The sequence below is a fragment of the Molothrus aeneus genome, chromosome Z (assembly GCF_037042795.1).
Source record: "Molothrus aeneus isolate 106 chromosome Z, BPBGC_Maene_1.0, whole genome shotgun sequence".
Lineage (NCBI taxonomy): Eukaryota > Metazoa > Chordata > Aves > Passeriformes > Icteridae > Molothrus > Molothrus aeneus.
In genome coordinates, this window is record NC_089680.1 from 57,777,012 (window position 1) to 57,792,903 (window position 15,892).

The 15,892-nt window shown below is 43.8% G+C and overlaps 2 long non-coding RNA genes across 4 annotated transcripts in view; one reads left to right on the top strand and one right to left on the bottom strand.

The window, feature by feature from the left end:
* The window catches only part of LOC136569301 (uncharacterized), an 83,110-nt gene extending 70,098 nt beyond the window's left edge, over positions 1-13,012 (bottom strand). For 2 of the 3 annotated variants that reach the window (XR_010785332.1, XR_010785330.1), the window contains exon 1: positions 12,388-13,012. This is a non-coding gene — a long non-coding RNA (uncharacterized lncRNA). Of the gene's footprint in view, positions 1-574; positions 983-12,387 lie in introns of those variants that run through there. The other variant, XR_010785331.1, reaches the window with a different exon arrangement.
* On the top strand, positions 4,835-11,931 carry LOC136569302 (uncharacterized). Its single transcript, XR_010785333.1, has 5 exons — positions 4,835-5,178; positions 5,919-5,998; positions 6,517-7,170; positions 9,852-10,172; positions 11,489-11,931. It is a non-coding gene; the product is annotated as an uncharacterized lncRNA (long non-coding RNA).
* Positions 13,013-15,892: the final 2,880 nt, after the last annotated feature.

The following is a 15,892-nucleotide window of genomic DNA, read 5'->3' on the forward strand; positions in this document are numbered from 1 at the left end:
GAGAAATATGGCAAAAAAGCATCTACACCTGAAGGAGAAAGATCAGTTTTGCCCTTAACTCAGTGCATCCCATACATTAAATATAAGTGTTTACCATTCTTTAAAATGTGTTTTTATGGTGTAGGCCAGGCACAGAAATTTCAGAGGCAGTTATGGATTTTTAAACGAACAGCAAAGCACCTTGGGTATGAGGTGACAGCAGGGGTCTCCAAGGAACCTTTTAGTGGCGTATGCAGAGCAGGTGGGTTGAGCCGTACCTGACAGTGCTGTGGAGCCAACATGGTATCATTAGACCTGTGTAGCATGATTTCTCCTTAATCTTTTCTGTGACTTACAACAAGTTAAAATATCCATGCACGATGTCATTAACTGGCTTTAGTAACTACTTAAGACCTGGACTTCGTTGTTTTGGTTTTTTTTTTCCGAATCTCCTTTGTCGGAGGAGCACACCGGCGCGGCGGATCAGTCGCGATAATACTTTAGTTACTCGGCAACGGGGCGGGGGGAAGAGAGCTCTGACTGCCTCCAGAGGCGGCTCCTCGGCGGGCAGCGCTAATTAGAGGTGGTCACTTACAGCAATTAATGGCGGTAATGCAGGCCTGCGGTCGGAGAGAGGGCAGGAGCAATGAGGCCGGGCGAGGGGGTACCGGCTCGGTACGAGCGGGAAGAGGAGAGGCACGGAGCACGCATCGGCGCAACCCGCCGCTTCCCACCCCATCCCATGCGCGCCGCCACCGGTCTCCTGGAAAACTCCAATCAGAGCGGTCGTCGAGCGGGAACGGAGCCCGGCGACTGGACTGCGGCATCCCCTCAGCTGGGCTGAGACTGCGAACGCTGGGGATGCTCTTCGGCGGCGCCGCCGCGGATCTGGGTCGGTGGCTTGCGCTTCGAACCAGCAGGATCAGCTTGGGGAGCCCTGGAGGGACGTGCGGCCTGGCAGGGAATCCGCGGGCCAAGCGCAACCTCTTCGTTTGCCAGGGGAATTTCCGTCCCCTCCTATCCCTGCCCCACCTCCGCAAGCATGGATTAGCATTATTTGCACGGAATTATGGGGGAAATAGTTTTTTGAGCATTAGATTTAAAGACACAGACTGAACATTCCCTTTCCACTGCATTACTGCATACATCCCTAAAATAAGTCTGTACAGCTTGGTCTCAGCCTGATCTCCACAAAGTGGATGACACAAGTTCATCCATGTCAGACTCTGACATTCACAGGGTCACACCAGCTTTACACCATAAACTATGGATGTATGTGTATACATACACAAATGTATGTCTATAATTATATGTTTATACACCAATGAGAGCTTCAGGAAGAACAAAACAGGCACTATTGACAAGCAACAGCACAATCAAAGGGCTCCTTTCTCCTCTTTTCCCACTCCCAGAAAAGGCGATAAGAAATGCCCTAATATTTACCTCATGCACTTGCTATTTAATAGAAAATCTAATCATCAAAGTCTGACATTTTCTTTCTTCTAAATTAAAATAATGGAGGATGTAAGGGGTAATAAATATGCTTACTCCAGGGTGAGCAATCTCTGGAACTGGGGCATGTTTTAAAAATTTTAGTGGCCTTTTAAAATAGTGTCCCTGTGGGACAGCTATGCACATATACCTCTCCTTCTAGCCAAAAGAAGTCAGAAAACTGTTTTTAATTCAGCTGGGAAGGGAAGGATCTGGCTAACAGGCAGTGTGTCCTTGGCTTCTCTACAAAACAAAATATTTCACAATTTATTTGAAACAAAAATAATGAATCTACCCTATGCTATTGCATATTAATGGAAAGTTCAGGAAAGTAGAGGTGTGGTCATGAATAGATCCATTCATACAAACTACACATCTTTGGTTGGTGAAAGGAACTCCCTCCTCCAACAGGTGCCAGCTTTTGTTCAGTAGGCAGGGCACTAGTGAAGGACTGGCTTCTCTTTAAACCTCCCCATCACCTGCCTGCTGTTGCCCTGCTTCTGCTCCCGATCCAGATGGCCCCAGCTGCCTCTCTTTCATGAGTGGTTGCATGAGCAAGTAAAAAAATAATTTATCTAGCACCAACACCTGCCCAGTTACCCCACCAGTCCTCTGCCTGCCCCATGCACCAGCATCCCCAGTATCCAGGGCTGCAGCGATGGAACTGCTGAGAAATGCAGCAAGTGGAGCTGCTGAAGAGATGTATTACTCAGCACAAGGGTAGTTGCTCATCATTTCAAGTTTTTATGCCAGGAACTGTATTGTGCTTTATGAAATGCAGACAGAATCATGGTCACCTAGGTTTAAAACACATTCTAACAAAGCACACAGAAGTAACTCTTCACCATGCCTTTGAGCTGTTTCATAGTCTTCACTGTGCATGAATCATAAGCAGAGGACTGACCTGAACAGCACTCATAACAGAAACCACTATAAAGTGAGGTAAAAAAAGTAGTAGTTAAAAAATGAGAGAAGTGAAAACTGTCCTTCTGGTACCTGTGCAAACACTGAGATGCCCTGGTGGATTTCCTCCAGCACCTGAAGAAATACATTTCTCATTGCTTTGCTTGTGCCATTTCTGCTTAACATTAAAGAAGGAATCATCTGCTAGACTCACACAAAGTGATCTGTGTACTGTAAAGTGCATCTACTAATATTTTATCAGTCCTAAACTGGAGGGTTAAAATAAATACGTTAGTTTGCACAATTTATTTTTCAAATTTCGTAAGAAGCAGTTTGGTTGCTTGAAATTTTCAGGAAATTATTATCCAGCTCTTTGTGCCGAAGTCATTGTAAGAAAGTTAAAGTGTTTGTCTGGCTGAAATAACTTGTAAATGAACTCATTTTTTTCCTCTGCCTTCTTTTGTTGTATTTCATGCATTGTAGGCACTAGCAATGATATTAGTTCTAGCGTGGAAAAATATTATAATTGAGATCTGGTAAATTATTTGCAGACTTCGAGTTTTTCTTTACACCGTGCTGACATTTAGTACAGCCCCGTTGAGGAAAACAATGCTGCCATTCATAGCTTTAGACGTAGATTTCAATCGACTTAAGCGGGTATAATGAAACTTGGTCATTCACCAGTTACCCATAATGTGTTCTCAAATTTTCTCTCAGCAAAAGTATAATGACTCAGTATTGTGTGGTTGCATAGACAAGGACACAGAACAAGAGACACCAGTTTTGTCTGACGGTGTGAGAAAGTCGTCAAGGGATCTTTTCTTCCAGATGGTGTTAAATTCAGCTGCCTTTTTAACATTGGCCTTGCACAGCAATCTGCTGTTCTGTTTTCACAAAGAATAAGCCCCAATCCCTGCTAGTTAACATGCATACTCACACAACCTACAACTACCTTCCAACTGTTCTACAGTGCACTGGTATGCTAAATAAACTTGATCCGGTCTCCTTCAGAGCTAGAACTGGCTTGGAGAGAAATGCCCACTTATAGTTCATCTTTTTGGGTTTGGGTTTGGTTTCATTTCCCTTAACATAAAACTTTTTCTTTGGTTGATAGAGTGACTTTTTTTTCCACACAGGCTTTGAGGGAACAACACGTAAAAGGTCGATAATTCTAGGGAAGGATTACCTTTCCTAGTTACTTGCTGCGTGAGCCTGTTAAAGCATAAAATTGAGGGCCTGCTACCACATTACCACATTTCCACATGCTCTCTTTCCCCAAGTCAGAAGTTTACTGTGTAGAAAAAAAGGTGCAGAGAAATGGGTCTCTGCTCCTGAAGAAGAGGAGTAAGAGCAGTAGTAGTAATAATAGCCAATAATATTTTATTATTCATAATCACGTGACATTATTAAGATACAAAACAATTTATGATGACAATGGCAAACGCGATTATAATGCTGCTGTTTTTCTCTGATGTTTTCTTTCACAAATTTACAACGAAGACCTAGACGCAAGCAACATCTTAAGTAAATTAAGTAAATTAACCCCATTCATGCCTAAGTAAACAAGGGGTTTCCCCAGAAGACAGCTTATCGCCTTAATTGAAGCTCGTTAAGAAACAAGGCCCCGCACTTTGTCGTGTAATGTTAATTGTAGTAGACAATGGCTCGAGGTAAATAGCACCCTTAGACATGCAGTTAAATGAGAGGCGGGCACTCTGCTTTGAAAGCCCGGCTGCTCAAACACAGTTCTGATGTAAATAAACACAGCTCTCCTCACCGGGCGCTGCAGCAGTAAAACTTTGAGCATACGTAGCGCAGACAAAACAAAGGTTTAACCTGAAAAGAGCCTAGCCGGGGTCCCAGCCGGCACTGCTACAGCTACAGAGAGGATGGTCTAAATTTTGAGGCAAAATTATTTGGTTTAGCTACTCGGTGCTCCTGCTGCTTCCAGAACACGCTAGCTGGATCTTTGTTCCATCATTCTCACAGTGCAATGTGTGGCGGGAAGGTAAATATTCCCAGTATAAGCCCCAAACCAATGTTTTTTATTAGCAGTTCAACAACGAAGCGAAAAAACAAGATAAAATTAAATAATTATAAAGAGCGGCGAGCAAAAGTTTTGCCCCAGACGGATGGAGACCGCTGACCCACCTTCCCTTATTGCTGATCTTATTTTAATCTGCAGTGGAGAACGTTCGGTTACTAACTCAGTATCACATTCGAGCGTGCCTCTGGACAAACCTTTAGGTCGAGTCCAAAGAAAATATGTTACCCTAAGCAAAAAAATATGTTACCCTTTCACTGCAAGAGGTGCCTAAACAGCCGTAATTATGAAGATAATATTTGTTAAAAACACAGGACTGTTTGCATCCCGACACATCTGCCCTGACCTTCCCTTTCTCCATCGGGACCAAAACCCGCGTCCCCTCGCGACCTCCACTGGAGAAGGGCGCAAGTTCCGCCCGGGCGCAAGTTCCACCCTTCTCCCTCGGAGGGCACGGCGGGGTGCGGCGCAGGGGAAGCGGGCGTGTTCTGCAGCCCCGTCCCTTCGTCCAGCATTTCTGGGATGGCAGTGGGTGGGAAATGCTCTCGCGGGTGTCGGCGGTGGGCTCCCCCGGCCCCGGCCCCCGCCGGGCTGTCTGTCACCGACCGCCGGGGCACGGCGCTGCCATTTGCCCCGAGCGTGGGAATGGGAGCACCCAGCCGTTCACATCTCCTGCACATCGTTTAACGGAATCAATTAGGCAAGACAGACCCTCCGCTTCTCCACCTCCTCCTCTCCCCTCCTCTTCGTGTTTTTGTCAGGTCTGTATACGTCCTAATTATTTCGGTGTAGGATGCTAGAGCTGTTTCCAGGATAGACCTGATCATCCTTAAACAAAAAGAGAGGAGGCGCACACGTGGGTTTTGGAGTGAATATCACTTTCATTTCCAAGCTAGGTGCAGAGCAAGGCGTAGAACATTTTTCCACACATTGACGGGGGGAGGGCGGTCTCGTCTCCATCATGTCTTTCTGCTTCAGTAGCTTCCTCAAGGAAACCCTCTCGAAAAAGAGAAGCATCTATGCTGGCGTTTCGAATAGTGGAATAAAAATCGGCCATTACTTTTTTCTCCATTTTTGTGCAACTCCGCCGAGTTCTAATTAAGCTTGTCTGCACTTCGGTGTAAACTTTTTCTGAAAGCTTGCTTTCACATGATTTGAAATTAACCTCAATGCTTTGTCTCAGATGCACACAGACAGGTTTTGGGTTGGATTGTTGTTTTTTGTTGTTGTATTTGGGTTTTAGTTTTCCTCAGTTCAGTAGTCAGCTCTGTATCACCAGCACCACCATCTTCATCACCAACTACCATCTTTATTTTTCAAGGCCATTTCATTGCAATGAATTACTTTGCAAAATGAAACTCATCATTAGGTTTCTAATAGAAAAAAAATATCCTCTTAGTCTGGTTTAATGCTGACTGTTCTTAGTTTCTCTTTATTTATTTATTCAACAGCAATAGTTGCGCATACGTTGTTTACCATCAGTACCATGTTCTCTCTGCAGCGGGTGAATATCCATTCTGTGCCATGTGACAACTTCATATTTTGGAATAAGTGCGCCATCAACTTTGTATTTTGGAATAAGTATGCCATTTAACTTTCTCCAGTCTCATCTTTAGCTCTAAAAATGTTAGATTCAGTAAGCATTTCTGACCCTTTTCGATTTTTACTCTCTTGCAGCAATCTTTAATTTTCACATGCTGTACGATGACCTTGAAGGAGTTTTTACTTTCGGTTATCTAGCTTTATGAAGACCGAAACACTCATACAGCTAGATAACCAAAGATAACAACTCGCTTCCCTCAGAACTTTTTTTTTTTTTTTGTCCTTGCTACAGTCCAGATTCTTTCTGGCAAAAGTATTGTTTCCTCCATGAGCACTAGCGCTGCTTTAAAATGTCATCCTTTTATGTAAGTATTTCTGTATGTATGTGTAGCTACAGAATGACCCCTTGCCTTCAAAGTTTATTCCTAACTTTTTGTTTCAGCTAGTAATTTCCGGCAAGGGTAGACATCAATTCGTCTCTTAATACTAGAAAATAAAACCAGCTATTAAGTTGGGTCAAGCTGCATTAAGAGAAAGGAGCATCCATTCCTTTACAGGCCCCTAATTTGCATTGTGAATCGCTTCGTTTCCAAGAAAGACACCTTAGCCTCTATAAAGATGAAAAGCCTTCGGCAATTTCCAGCGCAGTGTAAGGAGGAACAAGAAGGTGGGGAAAATCCATTTCAATAGAAAGTAAAAAGATGATCCGAGGATGCGGCTCCTGATCCCCTTACATTGTACACGGCATAGAGCTCTTTGCCAAATGGTGGCAGCTTGATTGCAAATACCTTGCCTGCGTGTGTATTTTAGAAGGGGGAGATTCGCCCTTTTTCGGAGCTCCTAAAACCAGGAAGAAGTAGACGGCGGTCTTGCCGGCTGCTGCCGCTCCCGGTCTGAAAGAAGGAGAAAAGGGACATCATTGGAGGGCTTTCAGTGCCAAAATGCGGGCCAGCCCGGCAAGGTCAGAGGTCCTGGACCGCGGGAGACCAAGATAATGATGATGTCATGAGAAACTACGAGTACACACGGCTATTGATATGCATGAGCCACCAGCGGCCGGCGCCGGGACGGAGTCTGGTCTGGCCTCCAGCGTCGCCGCCTCCGCCGCCCCGGTGCGGGGGATCCGCCCGCCGCCGTTACCTTTCTCCTCCTCTGCAGCACAGACCGCTCTAAAATCCAGAGGCCGGGCGAGAGGACTCTCCCCGGGGACGGTAAGCAGCCTGTCCGACCCCAGGGAGCGCTGCTGCGCTTCTCTTAGGGCAGCCCCCGCTGGTGAGGAGGGATGCCGCGGCGGGGAGCGGGGCCCTGCGCTTGAAAGCCGGGAGGGGGGGCTGTGCTACGCAACGAGTCGATGTGTAATTACACTGACAATTTGCCCTGTCCTTGTGTGTCTATGAGGGATTTTTTTTTTTTTTTTGGTTGGTTGGTTAGTTTCTTTGGGGAGAGAAGGGGTGTGCATTTATTTTTACTCCGCATATCTGTCGTGCTTGGCTCCCATCGTGGTTCAGGTATTTACAGCAGGACTGTTGTGCGAGGCGTTCTCCTCTGCCTGTCTGTGCAGGAAGCTGTAAGCAGCAGGCTCAGCGTATTCTGTAGCTTCTATAACCTCTGTTCGCCCTTCTTCTCACCCCCCACTCCCTCCCAGCCTGTGTGTGTTTCTGTGTCTGTGTTAGAATGCAACACAGGTGAACATTGCAGCAATATTTACTAAGACCATACATCATCTGACAAAACACCTTAATAAAAAAGCTGATTTATCGTTTCTTTCTATTGACCTCGTACTAAGAGAAAAAACTGCATGCTGGTGTTACTCATGGAACCGACAGAGAAAAGTCTTGATGAGTGATGTAGAGTTTTAGAATTTAAGTCTCTCAGCTCCTCCTCCTCCTCTCCCAGCCCCCCCGCTAAAAGAACATTGTACTTTGAATTATTTAACAATATAATTTGTATAGAATTTTTTCAAGTGCAAACATTAAAGGTCTCTTGAGTATATGTGATAAATTGAACCTTCTCACTGTGATCTACCATGTTTACTATTGAAATTAATAAATGCACTTCAACAGCCCTTGTGTGCTGTGTTCAGTGAGATACATAAAAAAAAATTCATCACAGACAGACTATAGACTGCTCAGAACTCTTAAAGGAATACGAGGTTAAAATTCATGCTGCTACTTTTCTAAGCTGCAAAATAAAATATGTGTCCAAGTACAATCACAGTCTATAGGTCACACAGCATTTAAATGCATTTGTTTGTAAATTAACCTGCACTTACATACATTGCTAATTTTTAGGTCGATTTTTTAAAATTCAAGGGGTTAAACTGAAGTTGCTGATGCTCTATGTCGGCTACAGACCTTGCTTGTATGATAAAGCTTATGTTCCCTTGTGTGTGCACAGGGGAGCCATATGCATATGTGTCAGTCTAGGCGCATGTGTCTGTGTTTGTATTAAAATATATATGCAGGTGTATGTGGTTACGCTGTAAAACAACAACTGCATCAACAAGCCCATTTTTATTGCAATTACTGAAACATGAAAATGGGGGAAAAAAATCCCATTTGTATGACACAGCCCAAAATTAATACTGCCACCAAGAAGTAGCACACAGACATTGCTAATCTACTAACTGCTGAATCTGAATTCTGCGGGGACATTATCAATTTACTTGTGTTTTCAGATTCTAAGACTTTGAAGCTAAGCACTTCTGTTTTAAACAGGTATTATCTATCCCGGTATAGACTGTTTTTTTGCCACCAGGAAAAAGAACAGTGTTTTTTTACCTGGGATACATAAGACCTACTTGTGGCAGTGTTCTTTGATGAAAATTCAGAACCTGGCACAAAAATGGTTAGAATTTTTATGATGCTGTGTTATGTCTTACTGAGCTGCTTCACTATCTCTTGGATTGTTCAGGCATAACAGGGTCAACTGAATCAGATATCTGAAGCAACCAGAGGCATATGATCACCTTGATTAATATACAAAGTTCTAATGAGTTTATACGAGTTTTTCTGAGTTGGCAGATAGGCAAAAGATTTTTTTGTGGCAATTACTAGAGGCAGTTTTTTTGGTGATCAAGCATGTGTTGCACAGGACAAGTTTGTGAGCTTATGCATTAAATTCTTTCAGTCAGAGGCATGAAATTACAAGTGATCCTTGTGTATGTGTGGGTGTCTGCATCTGTGCTTACATAGAAGTGCATATGTACATATGTGTATATTAACACAGATGCATATGTACATGTTAAATGCAGCCATGTCACCAGCTGTCACACCACCAGATTTAAATGCAAGATATGTTAATGTAAATTGGTGTTTTTTCAAAGAGACAAAGCATATCTCTAAAACACCAAGCTTTCTTTTCACTGCCTCACTTACACACTAACTTGGGAAGTAACTGCAATACACCTGACATATTTTGTTGATTAATCATTGGAGCCTAAGCACATCAAAAGAGGCAATGTGGTGGTTATGACCCAGCTGTTCATTAGTCTTATTACCAATTACATTTTCAAGCTCTGAGACATCAAGAGCCTCAAAATCATAATGAGTTTAACTTTTTTATTATTCTGAATATGAAAATATATTCAGCAGTTGTAAAGCACTTTTCTAAAACTGGACTGTTGCCTAGCATGTCGAAAGTTTAAGAAAAGCACAGTTGTGAAAATTCTGCCCAAAACATCACCTGGATTGTCAAAAGCAGCTGTTAACACTGCCCACTCTCTTCCAGTTTACATAATTGTGTAAAATTTACTTATTCCAAAGTCACTGTAGAAATACCTGCTTATTGGAAGTTATGGAATACAAGACACTAACCTTTTCCTTCTAGCTCCCTAGCAGATTTCTGCTAATGGCTTGTAGATTGTCATACTTGTTTTATAATCTTTTTTTAGGTCTCCAGATGGCTGTGATGTAAAGAAGAAACATCCTGTATGGATTTCTTAAGAGCAAACCACCTCTATTGACTTTAAAGAGGAATGCTTATGATTCTCTAATTATTGCAATCAGATCCCCATCCTATCTCCAGCAACACCACCTTCTTTGGGAGGACACACAGGAATCCCACTTAAGCTGCTGTGACATACATTAGAAGTGTGTTGCATAAATTCCCTTTTTGCACTAAATTATGACAAAATTCATGTAAGCATTGTGGCATGCCAGTACAGTCCAAGCCATTTTTCTCTGCAGAGCAGCATCCCTTTTCTCCCATTCAGGTAAGTCATTGAACTGCCTCACCCTCAAATGAAGGTGGCTTATAATTTCTTTTGTGACCACAATTTCATTTTACAAGCAACAGATTATACTTCTCTTACATTAAACATAGAGTATGCAAAAAGGTACAAATCCAAATTCAGATATAAGAAAAGACAGAGTATAAAGAATTCAAAATCACAGGAAAAAAAAATCAAACCCCCAAACAGTCAGTTTACACGTGGAAACCATGTGCTGTTAAAGGATATGTTTTCTGTCGGTAATGTATACAATATCATCTGACTTTTATTAAAAAAAAACCCCAAAGATTACCATTTCTTGTTGCAACTGTAACTATCTGTGGTCCAAATTGTTTAAACCTCAACAATAGCCCCCTAAAAAGCAAAGGATCATAATTTAAACATCTTGTTCCAGAAATATATATGAGTGGATAAATCCATGTGATTAGAAGGCACTGAGTATATTAACTTTTGGGATTATTAGATAAATCGCTAAAACACTTGACCCTAGATTAAAGGTGGAAAAAACTAGTTACATTTCCTACAGATGATTTAAGATGAAACAAAACAGATGTGAGTGATATACTCCTGTGTCTGCTAAAGATGATAAAAAAGGGTTAAAGATGGCAATCAATACTTACTAGAAATATATAATATAATATAATATAATATAATATAATATAATATAATATAATATAATATAATATAATATAATATAATATAATATAATATAATATAATATAATATAATATAATATAATATAATATAATATAATATAATATAATATAATATAATATAATATAATATAATATAATATAATATAATATAATATAATATAATATGTGTATTTTAAACTGCATTCTTATTTCTGAAGAATTGCACTTAAAAATAAAAGGCTAAAAATATTATCTGGGGCTGCTGAACAGGAGGGGTGAAAACTATAGAGACAGATATCGAATGGAACTGTAGAGGCAGATCTAGAATTTTTGTACTGTAAGCTGCCAGTTACTTAATAAAGGTTGGAGGCTCCACCTAGCCTTCAGTTCAAAACAGGCAAAATATATTATACCAGCATTTTCCTGCCAGATTTCCCACAGATTTCCCACATTTCCTGACTGATGATGTCCTGAAATCAGAATTACTAGGAAGGCATAGTCTCTATTTACAGCTCTGCAAGCTTATCAAGGGCCGCGGGGGTAAATAAATACAATGTAAGTTGCTGGTTTTCATCGTATTATATCAATCACAACAGCCTCAACTAAAAAATCATTATTGTTATTGTTATTAATGTTGTTGCTGCTGCTGTTGTTATTTCCCAGGCAGCAACATTGTTCTTAGATGTTGCGATGAGGCAGTTTCACCCAACGGACACGAGTGGACTGCGGTTGTTGAAAGATGACATTGTTTTGCTGGAAAGGATAGGGGGATGCACAGGGGCATCCCTGGGCCAGGGTGAGTGGCCGGGCGGCTCTTCACTGGCCCTCCTGCAACTCCATTGGAACTGTCCTGTCCCGACACTCCCTTGCCAGATGCGTTCCTGTGCTGAGCAGAGCCATTTTGGCAGGGATAAGTTTTGGAAAACCCAAGAAGTGATGGTTGCTTGCTCTGAGTGACCCACTGTGTGGGAGGCAGCGGATGGACTAACTGCTGCGAGCAATCCTTTGCACCCTGACCAGCTGCAAGATATGTCTCCGACTTATCTTTCCTCTCCCCTTCTTTTTTATTTTCCCTCTGCATTTCTTTCCCCCACCGCCCTCCACCCCCCTCCCACCCCACACACTTTGTGGGGTTTTTGTTTGTTTGTTTGTGTGGTCTGTTAACTGCTATTCTTCAACTCTGTGTTTGCTTTTGTGCCTGCACATCTTCCGAGGGCAACCAGGCACTGCAAAAAAACTCCCTGAGAAGCCACGGCTGCTCAGCATCCTCTGGCAGTCTGCTAGATAATTAACATTTCCCACAATTAAATACAGCCCGACGACCAACAGGTTTAGCAACAGACACAAAATCGGCTCACCGGTGTAAGCCGCTGTGTCGAGTCATAAACCCTGCCTTGTTAATCAAAAGTCCCTTGCCGAGAGTGAGCGAAGGCAGCCAATCAACCTGCTCCAGCTACCCGAGGAGGCTACCCAGGAAATCTCCATCTGTCGGGGATTCAGCATCCAAATTTTGCAGGGAATTCAGGACACACACACACATACATAAACACTGCAGTACTTACATATCTTCGCCTTTATCAGGGAGTGATTTTACCCCACATGTAGGGGGATGAGTTGAGCCTCTGGTGGCAAACAAAGATTCCCACAGCCAAGGCCCCTAGGAGCAGAAAAACCTCTTTCAATTCTCCAGAAATTCAAGTGTTTCCCCTCTCCATCTCTATTTAAAAGTGTCCCTTAGATCCATGGTGTTGTTCTTGTTCCAATGACTCTAAAATAGTTTAAAATCTTCCATCCATGAAAACGGGGGAGAAATGGAGAAAGTTGGCTTGGGTTTGCCATTATTTTTTTTTCTTTTTCCACACTTTTTCCCACGCCCTGGAGTAGAAAGTGAACTGTTGTATGTGAGGTTCTGCAAGATTTTGGGGGTTTGGCCAAGGTCTAGTCCAGCCTCTCTGCTGAGGAGGACGTGCTCTGAAATTCAACCAATTTACCCAACGCTTTTGTTGCTGATGAACTGAAGCTCTATTGTTCTTCATCCATTGCCACGGTCTTTTTCAGTTCCTACTATACGTTATGCATTGCCAGAGATAATGAATTTGCACCAAAACCTCTCATAGTCCCGTTCTGACAGACAGAACAAATTAGCAATCTCTAGTGCAGAGAAGACCAATAAGTACTTTTTTCCTAGAGAAGAAGGGAAGCTTGCATTTCTTTGGAAACATTAAAAAAAAAAAAAAAAAAAAAAGAAGAAGAAGCAAATGGTCGAGCTTCCTAAGGTGTTTTCCTCCAGTTAACTTCTGAAGAACAGTTTCATCTGAGTCTTGTTTCGGGGAGGCACTGATATTTTGTGCAACTTTTGCCAAAACCAAGCAGCCGGTCAACAGCAGGCAAAACAACAACAATAGCAACAACAACAACAACAACAACCAAAAAACCCCCACCAAAACAAAAAACCCCAAAAAACAAGCAGGAAAAATCATGGTGTTAACAAAAAACACTCTTCCCACTCCTGTTGTCAGGCAAACTTGTAGCGTGATCTCTCGTCACTGGAAGGAGGATGTCCTAAAGCACTGCCATTTCCTTCTGCCCCCTCTCATCCATCTCTCCGGGTTTGAGAACAGCATGAAAACACCAGTAAAAGCCCCACCTAGCTTTTAGGGTGCGGGGGCCGACGGGAAGAAGTTTGGGTTAGCGCCGGAACGGAAGGTGTGCTGTGAGGGAGGGGTGGAAGGAGAGATGGAGGAGGAATAGAGGGATAGAGAGAGGTATGCAGGGTGAGGGGATGGCAGGACGGCTCATCCCTGCTCGAGCACCTATCTAGGGGCGTGTGGGGTGTGACTGAGGGGGGCCGATGTCGTGCTGGCCCCTCACTCTGGGTCGGTTATACACGGCGTCCCTCGGAGGGGGGGGGGGGGGGGCTGCCAGGGGGCTGCTGTTGGCGGTGGGAGGAGCGAAGATAATTACTAAATACATATATACATATATACATATATACACATATACACACCCTACAGATGCCCTTACACAGACACATGTGTGTATGCATGTGTATGCATATGTATGCATCCATCATCCATATAAGTATTTATAGATATGATAACAAGCCTATGTTCCCCCCGGCGCTTGACTCCAAGGAGAGGGAAGGCGCTCTGCCATTCTCAGCTACAGACTTCTACGGAATGTTTCCACGGGGAGAGCACCGCAGAAGCCCCAGGCAGGCGGGCATTCCCTGCCGGCACAGCCTTCGGAGACCTGGCGGACAAAGAGAGCTCTGTGAGGATCCAAACGCAAGCCCCGAGCGAACCGAGGGAATTCAGCACGAGTGCCCGGCTGAGCGAAAAAAAAACAGAGTAAGAGTCGACAGCGGTCCCCCAATCAGAAACACATGTTTCCGCTTCTTGGAGAGGGCATTTAAGTTTAGTTAAGATACTTGAAGGGAGATGCAGTGCGTGAGTACGCGGTGTGCAGCCCTAGGAACGGCTGTGTCGAGGTCCACAGAGATGCTCGGGAACAGCTCATAGAAGGTTGAAAAAGTGTAAATAATGTCAGCAGAAAAGGAGAGAAACTTTGGTCCTAACAGAGAACATCACTCGTTTCTAAGCCACCGGCTACATCTCACCCTGCCGCCTCGTTGTCTGAAGTTTCCCGGGAAGTTCTCCCAAACATCATGACACACCGCAGAGTCTCCAAAAGGGGAAGGGAAAGAGGAGGACAGAATGCTCTAATCTACACCCCGCCAGTACGGTATCTGTAGTTCACCGAATCCCCGCTTACACGGCGTCTCCTCCCGGTGGAGTGAGAAAGCATCACTGCAAAGCCGTGAGAGCGCCTTGGACTTGCAGATCAGACGGCAGCGGTTGCGACCCGAGATGAGGGCTACCCCACCCCTCCGGCCGCCAGCCTACCTTCCCCCACTTCCTCTCTCCAAGCCCAGTACCTGCGACGCACTACAGAGCAGCGCCCGGATGAATGCTGCCCCCTCCCCGGCTCAACGCTCCTCTGTCATGCAACGCTTTGGGTAGGAAGGAGGGAATTTTCTTTTTATCTTTTAAAATTGCTTGAAAGTTTCTATTTACGGCTCGTTTCCTGATGAAAAGAAGCAGAAAATAACGTCCAAATACCACCACTACTACTACTACTACTACTACTACTACTACTACTACTACTACTACAATTACTACTATATATATATATGTATATAGATATAGATACAGATATAAATTGAAAGAAAAAAGATAGAAAAGGCTGGACGGACTCTGCTGCAGTGCTGCGGCGAGGTCGGCATTCTTTTGGGGCCAAGCGTTGGGTTGAGCAGCACTGCTTCTGCTGCTAGAGCTTATTTCATGGGGTAGAGTGCGGGCGGGAGCCTGCGCGCCCGCGGAACAGCGCTTAGCATCTCCGCGGCTGTGCCCTCGCCCCGAGTCTCCCCATCCCCTCTTCACGTTCAAGACTTAGCGGAGAGGTCGCGTCTACTGACGTCAGCTGAAGGCATTCTGTACATCCGTCTACACTTACATACATTAACGAAAGTAGGGCAATAAAAAAAAATAAAAAGAAGAAAAGAGTATACAAATCCCCCTGTTCGGAGAAGAGACCGCGGATCCTGGGAGCGATCGTCCCTATGTGAGAAGATCCTAATTAGCGGGAATTAGTGGGGCCTCCCCTTTTCTTCCAAATATCATCATCATTGTCAACAAAATAAACATCCCCGAAACGAGCGATCGGGGCCGGGCGGCGGCGCGTAGAAGAGCCCGTATGGGAGCGGGCGGCTGCGGTGTGTGAGCCGGAATCCACTGTTGTGCCATTCTTTTCTCCTCCTCCTGCTCCTGTTTGCTCCAGCGTGTGTTACTTTTAATACTGATGCGTGTGTAAGGTATATTTGCATTATGTTTAATTTACTTAATATTGCAGCCTACCACTTGTCCTTTGCTCCTGTCTTTCTATTTCTTCAAATATACTTCTCCTTTCCCCCATTCCCTCCTATTTCCCCGTGTTTTGCTGAGACTGAAGTGTATGTGTCTTTATATCCAGTTTCTTCCATGCTTCTATTCTGTATAAGATTACAGA